Source organism: Hypanus sabinus, chromosome 31 (assembly GCF_030144855.1).
Source record: "Hypanus sabinus isolate sHypSab1 chromosome 31, sHypSab1.hap1, whole genome shotgun sequence".
Classification (NCBI taxonomy): domain Eukaryota; kingdom Metazoa; phylum Chordata; class Chondrichthyes; order Myliobatiformes; family Dasyatidae; genus Hypanus; species Hypanus sabinus.
In genome coordinates, this window is record NC_082736.1 from 19,627,615 (window position 1) to 19,644,359 (window position 16,745).

General features: G+C 43.7%; 2 non-coding genes across 2 annotated transcripts; both read right to left on the reverse strand.

Annotated features, from left to right (window-relative positions):
* Positions 1-9,062: 9,062 nt before the first annotated feature.
* On the reverse strand, positions 9,063-9,136 carry trnan-guu (transfer RNA asparagine (anticodon GUU)). Its single transcript has one exon. It is a non-coding gene; the product is annotated as a tRNA-Asn (tRNA).
* A 1,350-nt stretch (positions 9,137-10,486) lies between these two features.
* trnaa-cgc (transfer RNA alanine (anticodon CGC)) lies at positions 10,487-10,558 on the reverse strand. Its single transcript has one exon. It is a non-coding gene; the product is annotated as a tRNA-Ala (tRNA).
* Positions 10,559-16,745: the final 6,187 nt, after the last annotated feature.

Consider the following 16,745-nt stretch of genomic DNA (forward strand, 5'->3'; position numbering starts at 1 on the left):
AGAGGAGATGTCAGTAGTAAGTTTTTATACGTAGAGTCTGGTGAGTGCATGGAATGGGCTACCGGCTTCTGTGGTGGAGGTGGATACAATAGGGTCTTGTAAGAGGCTCCTGGATGGGTACACGGAGCTCAGAAATATAGAGGATTATGGTTAACCCCAGGTAATTTTTCTGAAGTAAGTACATGTTCGGCACAGCATTGTGGGCCAAAGGTCCTGTATTGTGAATTAGGTTTTCTATGTTTCTATATATATTTATTTTTAAGTTTTATTTATATTTGGATAATGTATCGCAAGTATTACAGAAACTTCTTTACATATAAAGCTTTTTTATTTTTATATATGTATAAATGTATATATATATATATATATATATGTACATACACACACACACAAGAAAGACATTTCTTTCTTGTCCAAAGTAATGTGTGTAACCCTATGTAACTTCAATCGTAGGTGTTTGTATCTCAACACATTCATGTTTGTTCCTACCCTTAAACATACTTACCCAATTCCTCCCAACTTATATACTTCATTTCTTTTCCCAAATCTTTACCTTTTCTTGTGTTAATTCCAAGTTCTCCAGAAATAAAACTGTGGACATTCAAACCAACGGAGCTGATGTTAACACTATTTATATGTTGAGGTGAAAAGCAGTATGAACCATTAGGAGAATCACCTAAAGTCTGCTCTCATTGGGGTTATAAGTTCGAACCATTTATTTCAAATTTTATAATTTTTTTTCTTCTTGAATTCTCAGGGAGTAAGTCATCTTTTCCATTCTAAATATTTCCAAAATTATTTCATGCCAATCTTCTAAAGTAGGGGATACTGGATTTATCCACTTTCTGGTGATTGATTTCTTACTTGCCGCTAAAAGGGCCTGCAGCAACTCTATATCTTTCTTCTGTTCCATAACAATAGATGCTCCAAATAGAGAGTCACGTAGTCCAGAGGTATCTGTATCTTTTAACGAATGATCTGTGAATATAAACATATAAATTATATTCCAATATAAACATAATTTAAGGCAATCCCAAAAAATATGGAAATGATTTGCCTCCTTAGAGCCTCTTTTTCTCCAACACGCCACGTTTGTGTCGTTATATTTCTCCTGGTATGGGGTCTTGAAGTATATTATATTTTTCCGGCAATGTTCTCTACAAGCCAAAGAGTTAGTTCAACACCAGGGAAAGCTGCATATTTCCCCCCAAACGTCCTCTGAAAGTACCAACCCCGCTTCTTTCTCCCACTTCTCTTTAATATAGAAATTGTTCTCGGTTTTGTCATGACAGAGGGCAGTATATAATAGAGAAATTGATATGCCTGATATTGAGCTGTTCGCCGATTTCAGAAACTTGAACATTTCTAGTTCTGCTGTTGATAAGTCTATACATCTACAACTCTGATTAAAGTAGTGTCATACTTAAAGGTAACTAAAAAACATCGTTATGTTCCAGGCCGTGTTTGTCCTGCAGGGACTGAAAACTTTATAATGCACTTTTATGTGTGAATGAGAGGTAGGTTGGAAGACTTTTCTTTATCCACAGTTCAAATCTTTTATCTCCTCTGCTGGGAAAGAATTCGGTATCATAAGCACGCCATCTGAAAAGTTTTAACGTTTTGTAAATTCCACATAAATTAGTCTCTCACTGCCATACCTTTAATGTGAGATTTATCCAGCTGTTTTTAATCTTTTCCAATTAGGCCATCAAACCTTTGTCCACAATTCAGGCCTGTAGAGGAAAACTGTCAATCAATACCAATTCTATTTCCTTCCACCCAGCCGTTTATTCCCTATTACACCAATATAACACAGGTGTTATCTGTGAAGCATAAAAATAATTTCTCAAGTGTCATACCTCCTCGGATTCTGGGTTTCTTTCCTTGACAGATAAAGCAGGAAATCCAGTTGTCCCATTCCCTGAATTGATTATCATCTACCTCCACCGGTAAATTCCGGAAAAATGTAAAGTAACCGAGGGAGAATATTTATTTTATCATATTTATTCTTGAATTTAAACATATAAAGGGGATAGGATTCCATCTATGTATATCTGCTTTTATTTCTGAAACTAATGGTGCGTAATCTACCTGTGACAACGTTGAAAGTTCTTTTGGCAGGGTTATTCCTAAATATTTTAATGATTTAGCTTCCCACTTAAGATCATATGTATCCTGCAGTTTGTTTTGGATGCTGTATAATTTAGGGACTTAAGTTTACTCTGTACCTGACAGTCTCTGGTACACCGTGAGAGTGTGGGGCTCATTCTGCAACTATCAGTCTGTTGTATTCTTTGAAAGTGTAGTCTTCATTGTGTACCTGTCAGTCTCTGCTACAGTGTGTTAGTGTGGGATTCGTGTTGTACCTGTCAGCATCTTGTACAATGTGAGAGTGTTGAGTTCATTCTGTACCTGTCAGTCTCTGGTACAGTTTGAAAGTGTTGGTTTCATTTTGTGCCTATCCGTCTCTGGGACAGTGTGAGAAGTGCGGTTCATTCTCTCCCTGTCAGTCTCTGTTTCAGTGTGAGATTTTGGGAAGGCATTTTGAAGCAGAAGGTCTGGAGCAACAAGATCTAATCATTGAATCAAACGCTATTGTTGTGATAAGTAATGTAATTTTCTTTGAGACGTTGAGTTTTTGAATGGTGCGCTTTTTTTAACAGCATTCGGCCCAATGGAATCAGAATTATTTTGGAACCAATGTTTCTATAGTGAACAGTGATGGGAGATCTGTCTGATCAGATTAAAATACTCATGGGCTGATCAGGTCACTGATGATGCGGATGTTGGTTCAGTTTTGGGTGCTGAGGATGGTTGTGAAACAGACAGAACAGGATGTAGATCAGGCGGAAACATGTGCAAACGCCTGTTTGAGCCACATTTCGAGTAGTGTGTGCAGTTCTGTTTGCCTCATCACAGGAAGGATGTGGAGACTTTGGAAAGGGTGTAAAAGAGATTTCCCACAGGTCCTGTGGATCAGTAAAGGGAAGTTTAATTTTATTGACGGATACAGAGCAAAATTGAGCCACGCTGCCCAGCAAACCCTGGCAAACTCGATTTCACCCTAATCTATTCAGAGGATGTTTGAGAATCATGAATTAACCAACCCGGTGCATCTTTGGTCTGTGGGAAAAAAAAAAAACTAGAGAAGCTAAAGAAAACTGACGCAATCCACAGTCAGAACATACAGAGACTCTTTAAAGAAGATACAGAGGCTGAATTCTGAACTCCGATGCCCCAGCTGTAACAGCGACGTGCAAACACGGTAATAGAGGCCCAGAGTGTATTCTCTGCTGACTCCAGTGTCAGCTGAGGTATTGCGGGCAGAAGATGCCCTATTCCTGTTTGCAGCTAGAAGTGCAGAGAACATGATATGAAACGTAGGTTAACGCAAGAAGCTTTGAGGAAGAAGAGAGGAACAGCAAGCAGAGTAATTCAGAATGCGATAAGGCAGCTTGGAGTGCATTTTATGCCAAATGGATTATTTCCCCAGTTTTCTGTCTTATAACACCATTTAGTACAGCAACTCAAATACTGAGAATGCACTTTGTCCCTTACAGTACAGAAGACAGGAAAATGATCACAAACCATATCATCAACGCTTACATCCCATATACTGTCTAAGAAATGAAGCATAGATAGAGTCAAGTCCAGAGAAGAACCCCACCTTTGGAAATATCCTCTCTTAACTCTCTTCTATCATTTAAATAGACTAAATCAGATTATTCCAGAAACTCGTCGACTGCCATCCCATTAGCTTCTGTAGTCTTACTGCCCAAGACCTCGATATGGATGAAGGTCACCACAAAAATTATTTTACCAGAATGATTTCACAGCATTCTCCCCAAGCATTCCACAGAGATCTCCCGGCCTGGAATATAAAAAGAAAAATCATAATTTTGATCCCATGTCGTGGACATAATAACTCAATAATCATGCCTTCATCATTCTTTAGAAAAGGCAGAATTCTTCAAAATAAACCCTCTTTCTCATAGGTGGCATTCCCTTCCCCAGAGCTGTGTCTATCATATCTCTCAACGTCGTAACGTGGTATCAAAGTCAATATATATGATTGCAACAAGTTTCTTGTAGAGAAGTAATACACAAGTGTGCACCAAAACAGAATCTTTAAATGTCTATCCTTTAACCAGCTGTCCCCAAACGCCAGGCCGCGGAACGGTACCGGGCTGCAAAGCATGAGCTACCGGGTCGCGAGGAAATGATGTGATTACTCGATACGAAACGATATTCAGGTAGCTGCACCTTTCCTCATTCCCTATCACTGTTGAACTTGAATGCACGCGAGGTCATCAGTTGCCTAAACGCAGTGAATCGCTCGCGCCAGGGGTCACTGGTTGGCCTCGGGTAACCGGTCGCCTTGTGCGGCCGGCAAGAAGTGTCGTTTCTACTGGCCTGGGACACGGACAGATGGGCGCTGCCTCTAATGCTGTTTAGCACACAAAATGTTGGTGGGGAACCTGGTGCTAAAATATTCGCAAGACGACATAATTCGGGCTCAGCGTTTCGTAAGTAGCAGAGCAGCTACATCACTGCGATCTATTGAAAGTCATCACCCGAGCCAAATTTTGTCGGCCGAAAGATCCTACCTAACTACCTACAAGGGAGGCGGGCGCGCGACCTGTCGTACTCCTCAGTTGGTCGTTCGCTCTCTCCGTCCTGCGACCGCCGCGACCCCGGTATGGCAACTCCAGTCCCTACCTTGTCCTGTCACTGGTGTGTTGCAATGATTTTATATGTTCGTGCGAGGAATATATGCACTGTGTATTTAATATGCAAACGTTATTTAAAATGCTATGATGCTATGGACTTATAAGTGAGTTATAATTGATTTATTACTGCGTTCATGCGAGGAAAATATGCACTCCGTGTTTAATATTAAATTCGTTTGTTAAACTCGTTTTGAAACGAAATTGAGTATATTAGCCATTTATAAGTGACTTATAATTATCACCTGTATTTAGGTCGATATTAACACACACACCGCCCCTCTCGTCGGGTCCGCAAGCACATTGTCAATATTAAACCGTTCCGCGGTGCAGAAATGTTTGGTGACCCCTGCTTTCGCGATTTAGTCACTTACTGCGTTCAAGGGCTGTCGAAAAGAAAGGCTTCCATCAGAGTGTGGTTTGATTGGATAATTATAATCAGAGTTTGTTTATCCATTCGGTGATGCGCGAGACAGAATCCCATTAGTTGTTTTTTATTGGTATAACTCCGGTCTGTTGGGGATTGGGACATTAATTTACCGGAACAGGACCTGCAGCAGAGACCTTATCGACTAATTTTGAACTACGGGGACGCCTCACTACTCAAATCTTTTGCAACTTCGTTGAGCGATAGTGGTATAGTGGTGAGCATAGCTGCCTTCCAAGCAGTTGACCCGAGTTCGATTCCCGGCCAACGCAGGTTGTACAGTTTTAGACTACATAACAAATAAACCTCTTACATAGGCAGGGTCTACGCAGAAGTCCAAGGGACAAATAATCGACTCACGATAATTCACGTTATCAATGCAAATTGATTCATTAATTATCATTCAGTGTGTCATGCATCAGAGATGAAACTAACGTCCTCAACAAGAGTCTTCCGTTGATTCTTGTTCTGACACTATCCGAGATTTTACAAGGTTGGAAACTTCACAGGAAGGATTGACAGGATTTGTAAAACGTTGCCCTGATGTTGCCTGATTAAAGTGTTTGAGCTTCTTTACCTTCATTGGAATTTAAGAGCCTGAGCGGAAACTTGACCGAATTAAGAAGTAGAAAATTATGAGAGACATAGATTGGGTAGATAGTCAGAATTGGTTTCCCATGGAAGGGAATTAAAATACTAGCGGGAATCAAGTTATGGTCGGAGTGGGAGAGAGTTTAAAGAAGATGTGAGGCTCACGTTTTTAGACAGAATGTGGTGTGTGCTTGGAACGGGCTGCGAGGTTCAGAGACGGAAGGGTCTACGATGTTTTTAGATAGACACATGAAAATGTTAGTGTGGAGCGACATGTCGGGCTGCGAGGTTCAGAGACGGAAGGGTCTACGATGTTTTTAGATAGACACATGAAAATGTTAGTGTGGAGCGACATGTATAGAGGCACAAAGAGAAAATCGCAGATGATGTAATTACAAGAAACACAGAAAATGCTGGAGGAACTCAGCAAGGCAGGCAGCACCTGTGGGGGAAAAATCGACGTTTCGGTCCAAGACACTTCATCTGGTCTTGAAAAAAAAAACGACGAGGAATCAGAGCGAGACGGAGAGGGGAGGGGAGGAAGAAACACGAGGTGATAGATGAAACCGGCGGGAAACTTCGATTGGCAAAAGAGATGCAGGGCGGGATAACAGCGAAGGTGAGAAGGCCATGGAATAAAGAAAATGGGGAGGAACGCAGAGAGCTGCTGGGCAGGTAGCAGATAAGGTCAGAGAGGGTAAAGAGAATGGGGCTTGGAGGAGGAAGGGAAACTGACGGAAATTTGGGAAATCGATTTTCACGCCATCGGGTTTGGAGGCCACCCAGACGGAATATAACGTGTTGCTCTTCCACCCTGAGTGTGGCTTCACCGCGACAATACTGGAGGCATGGGCTGCCATGTCGGAACTGGAATGGGAAGTGGAATTAAAGTAGGAGGCTACTAGGAAATCTCGCTTGTTCTGGTGGATGGAGTGTAGGTACACAGTGAATTGGTCTCCCAATCTGCGTCAGGTCTCGCCGATATACAGGAGGCCACACTGGGAGCACTGGATACAGTAGATGACTGCAAAATACTCACAGATGAAGTGTCGCCTTACCTGGAAGAACTGCTTGGGGTCCTGAGTGGTAATGAGGGAGGATGTGGAGGGGCAGGTGTAGCGTTTGTAATGATCCAGCAATAATGAATATACAATGGCGTTATGTTTTTATAACAAATAAAACATTTATTAAACATTTCTAATAAAAAAAACCAAATGTAAACAAACGACTAACTTAACCGGATGTCGGCTGCAATATTGCAGCTTGAATAGTTCTTAAAGCGAGAAAACCGAACTCAGTTCGTTAAAGTGGTATTGCAAAAAGTCCAAAATGATTTACATATTCAGGAGAGGCTTTCCTTGTAGGAATAAAATTCTCTTCCACGACGTTACTGATAATCCCATTTGAAGTATGTTTTTCGAGGGAGTTACGATTGAAGGAAATAAAACCGCTTAAACGCACAGACCTTCCCTTGGTGAAACTCTGAGTCCAGCTCTTTCTGCTTTCAGAAATGCAGGACCTAACTTGGACACAAATTCCTTGTACGAAGATTAAATAAAGTTCGAACATGCTTTACAGCCGATAACACCAACTTTCCTCGATCCTTCGGCTTCCCGAACTTCGATAATTCTTCAAGCTCTGACTGAACTGAACTGGCAGTATTGTAGCAAAACTGCCGGAAATAACCTTTGAGACTTATGGCAGAAAGTAAAACTGCACTTTAAAACAAAACTGCGTCAAAACATTGAATACGCAGCAGAACGGAGTGACTGGCGAATTCAATCATTAACTGCCCTGAGACAGGAAGGTGATCCCTTTTTATACACGGTTGGAAAAAAAAAAAAACTATCGCATAACCTCTCACTGGCGTGAAGATTACGTCACTCCACCATCACAAGACCATTATATCATGCCCAGCATAGCTTCAATTATATTATGGTCACGTGATAGGCACAAGATAACAACGGGTACGTAACACACTTGTTTCTCTTGCAAGGATAGGGACGACAGCACATGGGATTCACATGGGCAGCGATCCCTGAAGAAAATAAATGGGGGAGGGAAAGATGTGTTTGGCTGTGGGAACCCGCAGAAGATTGCAGAAAATTGTGTGCTGGAGGCGGAGGCTAGGAGGTCGGGGGAGATAGGTGACAACAAGACGAATCCTATCCCTAGTGAAAGGGGCAAGGATGGGGTGGGGACTGACTTGAGCAAAATGGAAGATATTCTGTTGAGGGGCAGTTTTAATGGTGGAAGAAGGGAAAACAATTTCTTGGAAAAAACACGATACCTCCTTTGTTCTTGAAAGAAACGCCATATCCTGAGAGCAGATGCGGCGGAGACGGAGGAATTAAGAGAAGAGGATGGAATCAGTACAAGTAACGCGGTGGGAAGATGTATCGTCCAGGTAGCTGTGAGGATCTGTATGATCATAATAGACATCAGTAGACAGGCTGCCGTCAGAGATAGAGAGAACGTGAAAAGGAAAGTAGGTGTCGGAAATGGACAGCCAAGTAAATTTTTGGGCAGGGTGGAAGTTGGAGGCAAAGCTGATGAAGTGAATGAGCTCCGCAGGAAACAACAACAATGCAGTCGCTTACGCTGCATAGGAAAAGTTAGGGAGAAATACTAATGCAGTCTTGCAAGATAGAATGTTCCACGTAGACGACGAACAGACAGTAATAGGTGGGACCCATGCCAATGTCTGTGGCTGCACTTTTTAATTGAAGGAAATGGAAGGAGTCGAAGGAGAAATTATTGGGTGGGGGCGATTTCCGCCAGACAGAGGCGGATGGTGGTAGAAGGGAGCTCGTTGAGTCTGGTATCCAGATGGTTCCCGACTAGGATAAAATGGACACTTGACCTCGCAATCTACCCCGTTATGATGCTGCACCTAGTTACTTTCTGCACTGTGCTTTCTCTGTGACTGTTAAATGTTATTCTACATTCGGTTATTGTTTTTTATTGTTCGCTATCAGTACACTGTGTAACGATTTGATCTCAATGGAAAGTGAGAAAAAACATTTTCATTCCGGCTAACACGAGGAAATCAGCAGATGCTGGAAATTCAAGCAACCCACACAAAATACTGGTGGAAGGCAGCAAACCAGGCTGCTTCTATAAGAAGATGTACAGTCGTAGTTTCAGGCCGAGTCATTTTATCAGGACGGGACGACGAATGGTCTCGGCCCGAAACGTCATCTGTATGTAATTCCCGCTGAACTTGATGCGGCAGTAGCATGGAACACCTATCTCCGAACAGCGGAGCGATGTCCAGCGGGCATTGTAACGTACAGCAAAAGCTATTGGATCACCTGCGTCCCTGGGTGGCCTCGAACCACCAACCTTTCGGTTAACAGCCGAACGCGCTCACCGATTGCGCCACAGAGACAAACTGGAAAAATAGACCATTAATGTTCCGTTCCAGCGTTGGAAGATGGCGACTTGTAATAAATAGCGTGATCCAGCTTTTCACAATCTTCTTGAATGCTTTGAATCAGATGGTAACGGACAACATAAAACAGAAAACTTTGGAACCACATACTTGCCAGAATAAGACGCGGAAATCCCTATAGATTCCCAGTGCATCCCCAAAAAATTCGGCCGGGAGAACACATTCCACAAAAAAGGATATATGGGATGTAGTCACTGTGTTCCAGGACGGATGAGAACAACACCGACGCCGGGCTCAGTGGAACAGGACTGTTCCTGAACTAAAAATTGAAACTGCCGGACATACTTCGCAGCTCAAGCAGCGTCTGTGGAAGGAAAACAGAGTTCACGTTTCAGGTCGATGATCTTTCACAGCTCTGAGCTCGCAGTTAGAAGGAAGGAGTCTCACTGAGTCTCTGCAGGGTGGCCTGAGCTGAGTGAAGTACCGATTCCACTCGCCCTCTCTTTTCTGACTCTTTCAACTGGAAACCTTAAATCAAGCGTAACAACAGCCTTTGATTAACATTTAAAATGTGGCAGAGGCCGATGAAGCAAATATTTCCAGAAACATTGTTCTCTGTCACCACGTGTTACACCGAATAGCTCTGAGATACAGAGTCGTTGAGGGGAGAATTCACGAAACTGAACAGATACTCCTTTCCTATCGGGTGACTCTCCCTTCCCGGCGTCACTGCCGACCGACTTTGCACATCCCCAAAGAACCGATCACTTCGACCCCAAACTTTGATTTAACCTCTTTAAACTTTTTTTTCAATTTACTTTGAAAATTCGAGTTGCAATTTATGTTTAATATGGAAACAGCAAAATTATTTGTGTATCGGGAGTATTAACCCGGACTTCCCCGTGGGAAACGGTGATATTAACCAGTAAACTAACTAGAAGCCAATGCGGAAGTGTGATCTGACACTGGGATGTCCGGGCAGAGGATACTTTAAAGGGTCACCCGCAGTACGTTCGTGTCTCTGGCACCTGCTCTTTTGACACATACACTTACTCCTGTGTGACGGGAGAGGCCTCTGAATCACTTCCGATTCGGCTGTTCCTCCGATCCGGCCTGATTGTATTGGGGTGCGGAATATTTATCAACAGGTTTTAACTGATGCAGGAAGATATTTTCCAGATTTTCCACTTGGCCCACACTGGAAAGTCTAGCTCTATTTCTATTCCATAAAGATAGGCAGAAAGTGACACCAGCACTATCAGCAGTGAGGACCAAAACGGTATGGACAACGGCGCTTGCAGGGCAGCATTGAAACTGTGGGCAAGACCGAATACAGTCAAAAATTAGTGGAGATGCCGGGGATTGAACCCGGGACTTCATACATGCGAAGCATGCGCTCTCCCACTGAGCTACATCCCCAATGTCAAATTTATAATGAAAATTTATATATGATCCCATAAGATCATAAGCAATAGAAGCAGAATTAGGCTTTGTGGCCAATCGATTCTACACCGCCATTGGATCATGGCTGATCCAATGTTCCCCTCCTCAGCCCCAGTTCCAAGCCTTCTCCCATAACCATTGATGTTGTGTCCAACCAAGAACATATCAAGCTCTGTCTTTAATATCCCCAACGACCTGGCCTCTCCAGATGCCTGAGGGGATACATTCCACTAATTCATCTCCCTCTAAAGAGATTTCTCTGTATCTTTGTTTTAAATGGACCTCCCGCTATCCTGAGACAATGACCCCTTATCCTTGACTGCTAAACCGTAGGGAATATCCTTCCCACATCTACTCTGTCTAGGGCTTTTAACATTCGAAAGTTTTCAATGAGATCCCACCTCATTCTCCTAAATTCCAGTAATTACAGACGCAGTGCTATCACATTCCTCGAATCACCTTTTCAGTTCCGAAGTCATCCTTGTGAACCTCCTCTCCATCCTTTCCAATCCGAGAGCATCTTTTCTAAGATGAGGAGCCCAAGACTGTTCACAATACTTTCGTCTAAGGAAACCATACATACTTCGTCCAGTCTTGTCCTGTGTCACCAAGTACTCCCTAACCTCAGCCTTTGTAGTAAATCTGAGTTGAAAATCACAAACGCTGGACGTTGAAAGATGGAAAACAGAAGTCGGAATGGGAGACTCGTCCTTTCGAGTCCGCTCCATCATTCATTGTAGTGGTCAGGTTTCCAATCTGCACGGAGACAACCCAATGTATTTACAGTGCATCACCTTAACCACTCCTGATTACCATGTTCTCCACATGCACCAGGGGCAGAGATCCGGAGTCAGAGGAACAGAGTTGATCCTGAACTAAAAGCGGAAACTGCTGGATATACTCAGCAGGTACGTCAGCATCTGTGAAAGGAGAAGCAGAGTTCATATCTAGCTCAGTGACCTTTTATCCTGAGCACCATGCGGGCATTTTGGCGGAGACGAACATAGTTATAGCGGTGCAAGCTTCCTTCACATCGCGACCACAAACCACAAGATCCCCATGAAGCCCTCAGCAACAGGGACAATGGCGCCTGCCGTTTTCCTGCTGTCCTGGAGGAGGCGGAGTCGGGCTTCATTTCTGGGGTACTGATCTATCTGTGCTGAGGGAAATCCCACTGGGCTCACGATGACGGAGATCCAGGACACTGGCCCTGCGCCCTGGCACTAAACGATATGGAAAGTCTGCAGGGTGGCAGGACCGACATCCGGACTTGTTTCATTCTCGTTCTCCTTTCTGATTCATCCGACTACATGACTGGGACGCTTAAGAGGGCAATCAGCAGATTATAATTTTGGCGTGGAATATCTCTCATCCAGTGGAAAACGGGTGAGGATGGCCGGTTGTGCGCTCCCAGCATTCAAGAATCTGATAAATAAAAACAGATATAAGCAATAAATAGTGGGGTATTGGAACTCAGACAGTATTTTCATAGTCCAAAGTAATATCGCAATCTCATTACGCATGTGTCACAATCTACTCTGGAGTTGATGTTCTTGCTGGCCTTCAGAGCAGATATGAGAAATACAGCAGTGTCAATGAACGAAAAGCTACACACAAACGGAATGACAATCAACTAACGTGAAAATATGTAAGCTAATAATATAACGCATAAACAACAGAAAAATGAAGTAGCTGTTATATATGTGTCTGCATTTGCGAGGACTGGGCCTGTAAGCCATGGCATTGCCTCGCGGGCGTCGTACGCCGGGGTGGTCGTTACGGACCTGGTTGAGAGATGATCTGCTGGGCTGGGAGGGCTGGACTATAAACATGCATATTCCGTGTCATTGTATTTTACTGATGATCTGTATGTGCTAGTTGTCTTGTATGTGTGCGGTCTGGGCAACACGCCTCTATATCGCGGAGGTGGAGATGGTCTTCGGGACCATTTTACTCCTTGAATGTGCTCATTTGGTCAGTTGCAAATGTGTTTTAACACCTGATGCACTCCGATAGCACCGAGTCCTCGTGGCGACGACATGATTGTACCAGGATGCGTACGGGGAAGCTTCACAGGGATATTGCTTGACCCTCGGGATGAGGCTTTTCCTCCTAGATAAATCTGCTCTCAGAAATAACGCTTTTCATTCTTGACCACTCCCTTATCTCGTTCCTTCTGTCTCCACCCCATAGGCTCGCAGAATGAAGCTTTTACTTTCGAGAACGAACGTGATGTCCTCCTTCCTCAAAGCAAGGGGCTTCCCTTCCTCCACCACCAACGCTGCTCTTGACCGCATCTCTTCCATTTCATGCACGTCTGCTCTTAACTCATCCTCCAGCCCCCTATCAAGGATAGGGTTCCTCTTGTCCTCATCTACCACCCCACCAGCCTCCTCGTCCAACACGTATTTCACTATAACTTCCACCATTCCAATTGTATCTCACCACCAAACACATCTTTCTCTCAACCATCTCACCCCCTCGCCCCACATTCTGCTCCCGCAGAGATCGGTCTCTACGCGACTCCATTGTCAATTCGTAGATCCCCACAGTTCTTCTTCCCGGTACTTAACCTTGCAAGCGGAACAAGTGATACACCTCTCCCGACATCTCTTCCCTCACTAGTATTCAGGGCCCCAAACACTCCTTCCAGGTGAGGCGACACATCGCCTGTCAGGCTTTTAGGGTCATATACTGTGTCTGGTGTCTCCGGTGTTACCCTCGAATATCCGTGAGACCCGACATAGAGTTGGAGACCATTTCGTCGACCAACTACGCTCCCTCCGCCAGAACAAATGGGAACTCACAGTGTTCACCCATTTTAATTACACTTTCCATTCCCATTCCGATATGTCAATCCATGACCTGCTTTACTGTCGTCGTGAGCCCACACACAGGTTGGAGGAACACCACCTTATATTCCGTGTGCTTAGCCTCCAAACTAATGGCATGAACATTGATTTCTCGAACTTCCAGTAATGCCCCCTCCCTCCCTTCCTTCATCAGTCCTCTTCCCCTTTTCCTCCCTTCACTTCATGTTTATGCCTACCCATCGCCTCCCTCTAGTGCGCCTGTCCCCTTTCCTTTTTTCCGTGGCGTTCTATCCTCACCTACCGGACTTCCTCTTCTCCAGCCCAGTATCACTGGAATCAACCAACTTCCCAGCTATTTACTTCACCCCTCTCCCTCCCGTCAATACAATGAAAAGACAGGGTGTCTGTCGGGACGTGAGCCGGTTTCTCGAGTTCAGTGATTGTCATCTCCCTGGCACAGAGTCTGTGAAGACAGCCACGGCAGTTGCGCTCCGTGCCCGCTAATATGATGAACTGATAAGACAGGCTTCTGGCCTTGTTACATACCAGTTACAGTGGATCACAAATTGAGTCAGGTTATCACGTTAACCAACTATATATATATATATATATTCGTATCTACGCAAAATATAGAAAATTAAAAATAAACTGAAGTTAACAGTTATAAGTGTGTGTGGCTCCCAAACTGTCAAGATTAGGAACTGTTATTAAAGTCTTAAAATGGCAAATCAGAATAGTTCAGTAATCCACGGAATAAGTGAGGGGAGAAACTTGTAAATCAGCGTTACAATGTAGAGCGGAGGTGATTACGAAGAAATTCCACACATTCCACGCTGGGAAATCAAAGTAACAGTCACCGAAGGTCTTATCCGTAGAGTCGTTCCATAGCCCACATGGAAATATCCCAAGCTGACAGTCACAGAATATCCCTTCGCACAACTGGTTACCACTTAACACACCCTGATCCAGCTAAGGGTTACCAACACTGGTAGCCACAGGATATTCCAACAGCATCCACGTATGGATCATGCGAAGTGACAGTCACAAATCCAATGAGCCTGGTGTGCCGTTAATCAAACCAGTCCATTGGGCATGGGAATGTATCAGACATTACCCATTGTTTCAACGAACCACTGCTAACAGCTTGCGGTCCAAAACTCACTCTCTCTCTCTCTCTCTCTCTCTCTCTCTCTCTCTCTCTCTCTCTCTCTCTCTCTCTCTCTCTCTCTCTCTCTCTCTCTCTCTCCAGCGGTCTGTCGCAGTTTGTTGTACTGATGTTATTGTCCTGCCTCATAAAGGTGTTATAAATTGACACCCACAGTAAATGCACCCGTGGTCACGTATCTCCTCCCCCAAAAAAGGGTAAAAATTTCGATCTGTAAGAGCAAAACTTTAAATGCAAACTACGATATGCGGAACAATACATATATGGGTACCATATAGCATATTACAAACTTAAACAACATATAGCAGAAGCCTATGCAAATTGTACTTCCCACTCTACTGTTAAAAGTAGATCGCATGCTTTACATCTAGAAAGACAATCGACAAGTATATTATCCTTGCCTTCAATGTGTATTATCATGAAACCATACTCCTGCAAAATCAAACTCCTATTCAGTAATATTATTTTTTTGTTTTTCAGATTACTCAAGAGCACAATTGGATTATGGTCTGTAGAAAGCAAAATTGGTCAACGTCACAATTGGTCACATACACATCAACGTGATGCAAAGGCAAAGTAAGAGGTAATAATTCCCTCTCGATGGTGGAATAATTTCTTTGCTGCTCGTTAAATTGCTTTGAAAAGTAAGCCACAGGATGTTCAACATCCTTACAATAATCAATTGGTAATAATACTGTTCTTGCTGCTTAAATACTGGCATCCACTGCTATGGAGAGTGGGTTTGCAGAGTCCCGGGACCTGAACACAGGGTGGAGACATAAGATGGCTTTCAAGTTATCAAATTCTTCCTGACATGCCACGTCCAAACAAACTTTTCACCCTTCTTCAGGAGGTAAGTCAATGGGACAGCAACCTCAGCAAACTTCTTACAGAAATTGCAATATTATAAGACCATTCCCAGGAATCTTCTAAGAGGTTTTTCACTGGTTGGAATGGGAACCTCAGAAATTGCCTGAACGTTTCCCTGAACAGGAGCCAACCTAGTTCTTCCTCAACTCTGTTTTAAATAACTGACCTCTTATTCTCAATCCATGCCCTCTGGTACTGGACTCTACCAACATCTGGAACAAATTCCCTGCCTCAATCCTATCAAATCCTTTAATTATCTTAAACGCTTCAATCAGATCCCCTCTCAATCTCCTCAATTCTAGTGTGTACAAGCCCAATCTCTCCATTCTCTCGGCGTAAGACAGCCCTGCCATCCCAGGAATAAACCTAGTGAATCTACGCTGCACTTCCTCAATTGCAAGAATGTTCTTCCTTAAACCTGGAGACCAGAACTGTACAAAATATTCCAGGTGTGGTCTCACCAGGGCCCTGTACAAATGCAAAAGGAAATCCTTGCTCTTGTACTCAATTCTCCTTGTAATAAAGGCCAACATTCCATTTGCCCTCTTCACTGCCTGTTGCACTTGCTCATTCACCTTCATTGACCGGTAAACTACGACTCCTAGGTCTCTTTGCATTTCTCCCTTACCTAACTCTACACCGTTCAGACAATACTCTGCCCTCTTGTTCCTGCTTCCAAAGTGGATAACTTCACATTTATTCACATTGAATGACATCTGCCAAGTATCTGCCCACTCACCCAGCCTATCCAACTCTCCCTGTATCTCCTAACGTCCTCTTTGCAAGTCACACTGCCACCTAGTTTAGTATCGTCAGGAAGCTTGCTGATATAATTTTCAATGCCCTCATCTAAATCGTTGACATAAATCGTAAAGAGCTATGGTCCGAATACAAAGCCATGTGGTACCCCATGTGGTAGTCACCTCCAGCCAGTCCGGGAAACACCCATGCACTGCTACCCTTTGCTTTCTATCTGCCATGTATCTTTCTATCCATGATGAAACACTGCCCCCAATGCCATGAGCTGTAATTTTACTCACCAATCTCCTATGTGGCACCTTAGCGAATGTCTTCTGAAAATCTAGGTACACTACATCCACTGGCCTACCCTCGTCTAACATCCTTGTTGCACCCTCAAGAAATTCCAACAGATTAGTCAAGCATGATTTGCCCTTGGTAAATCCATGCTGGCTCGGCCTAATCCTATTACTGCCATCAGGATATTCCACTATTTCGTCCGTAATGTTGGACAAGCATCTTCCCCACGACTGACGTTAGGCTAACAGGGCGATAGTTCTCCGTTTTCTCCTTCCCT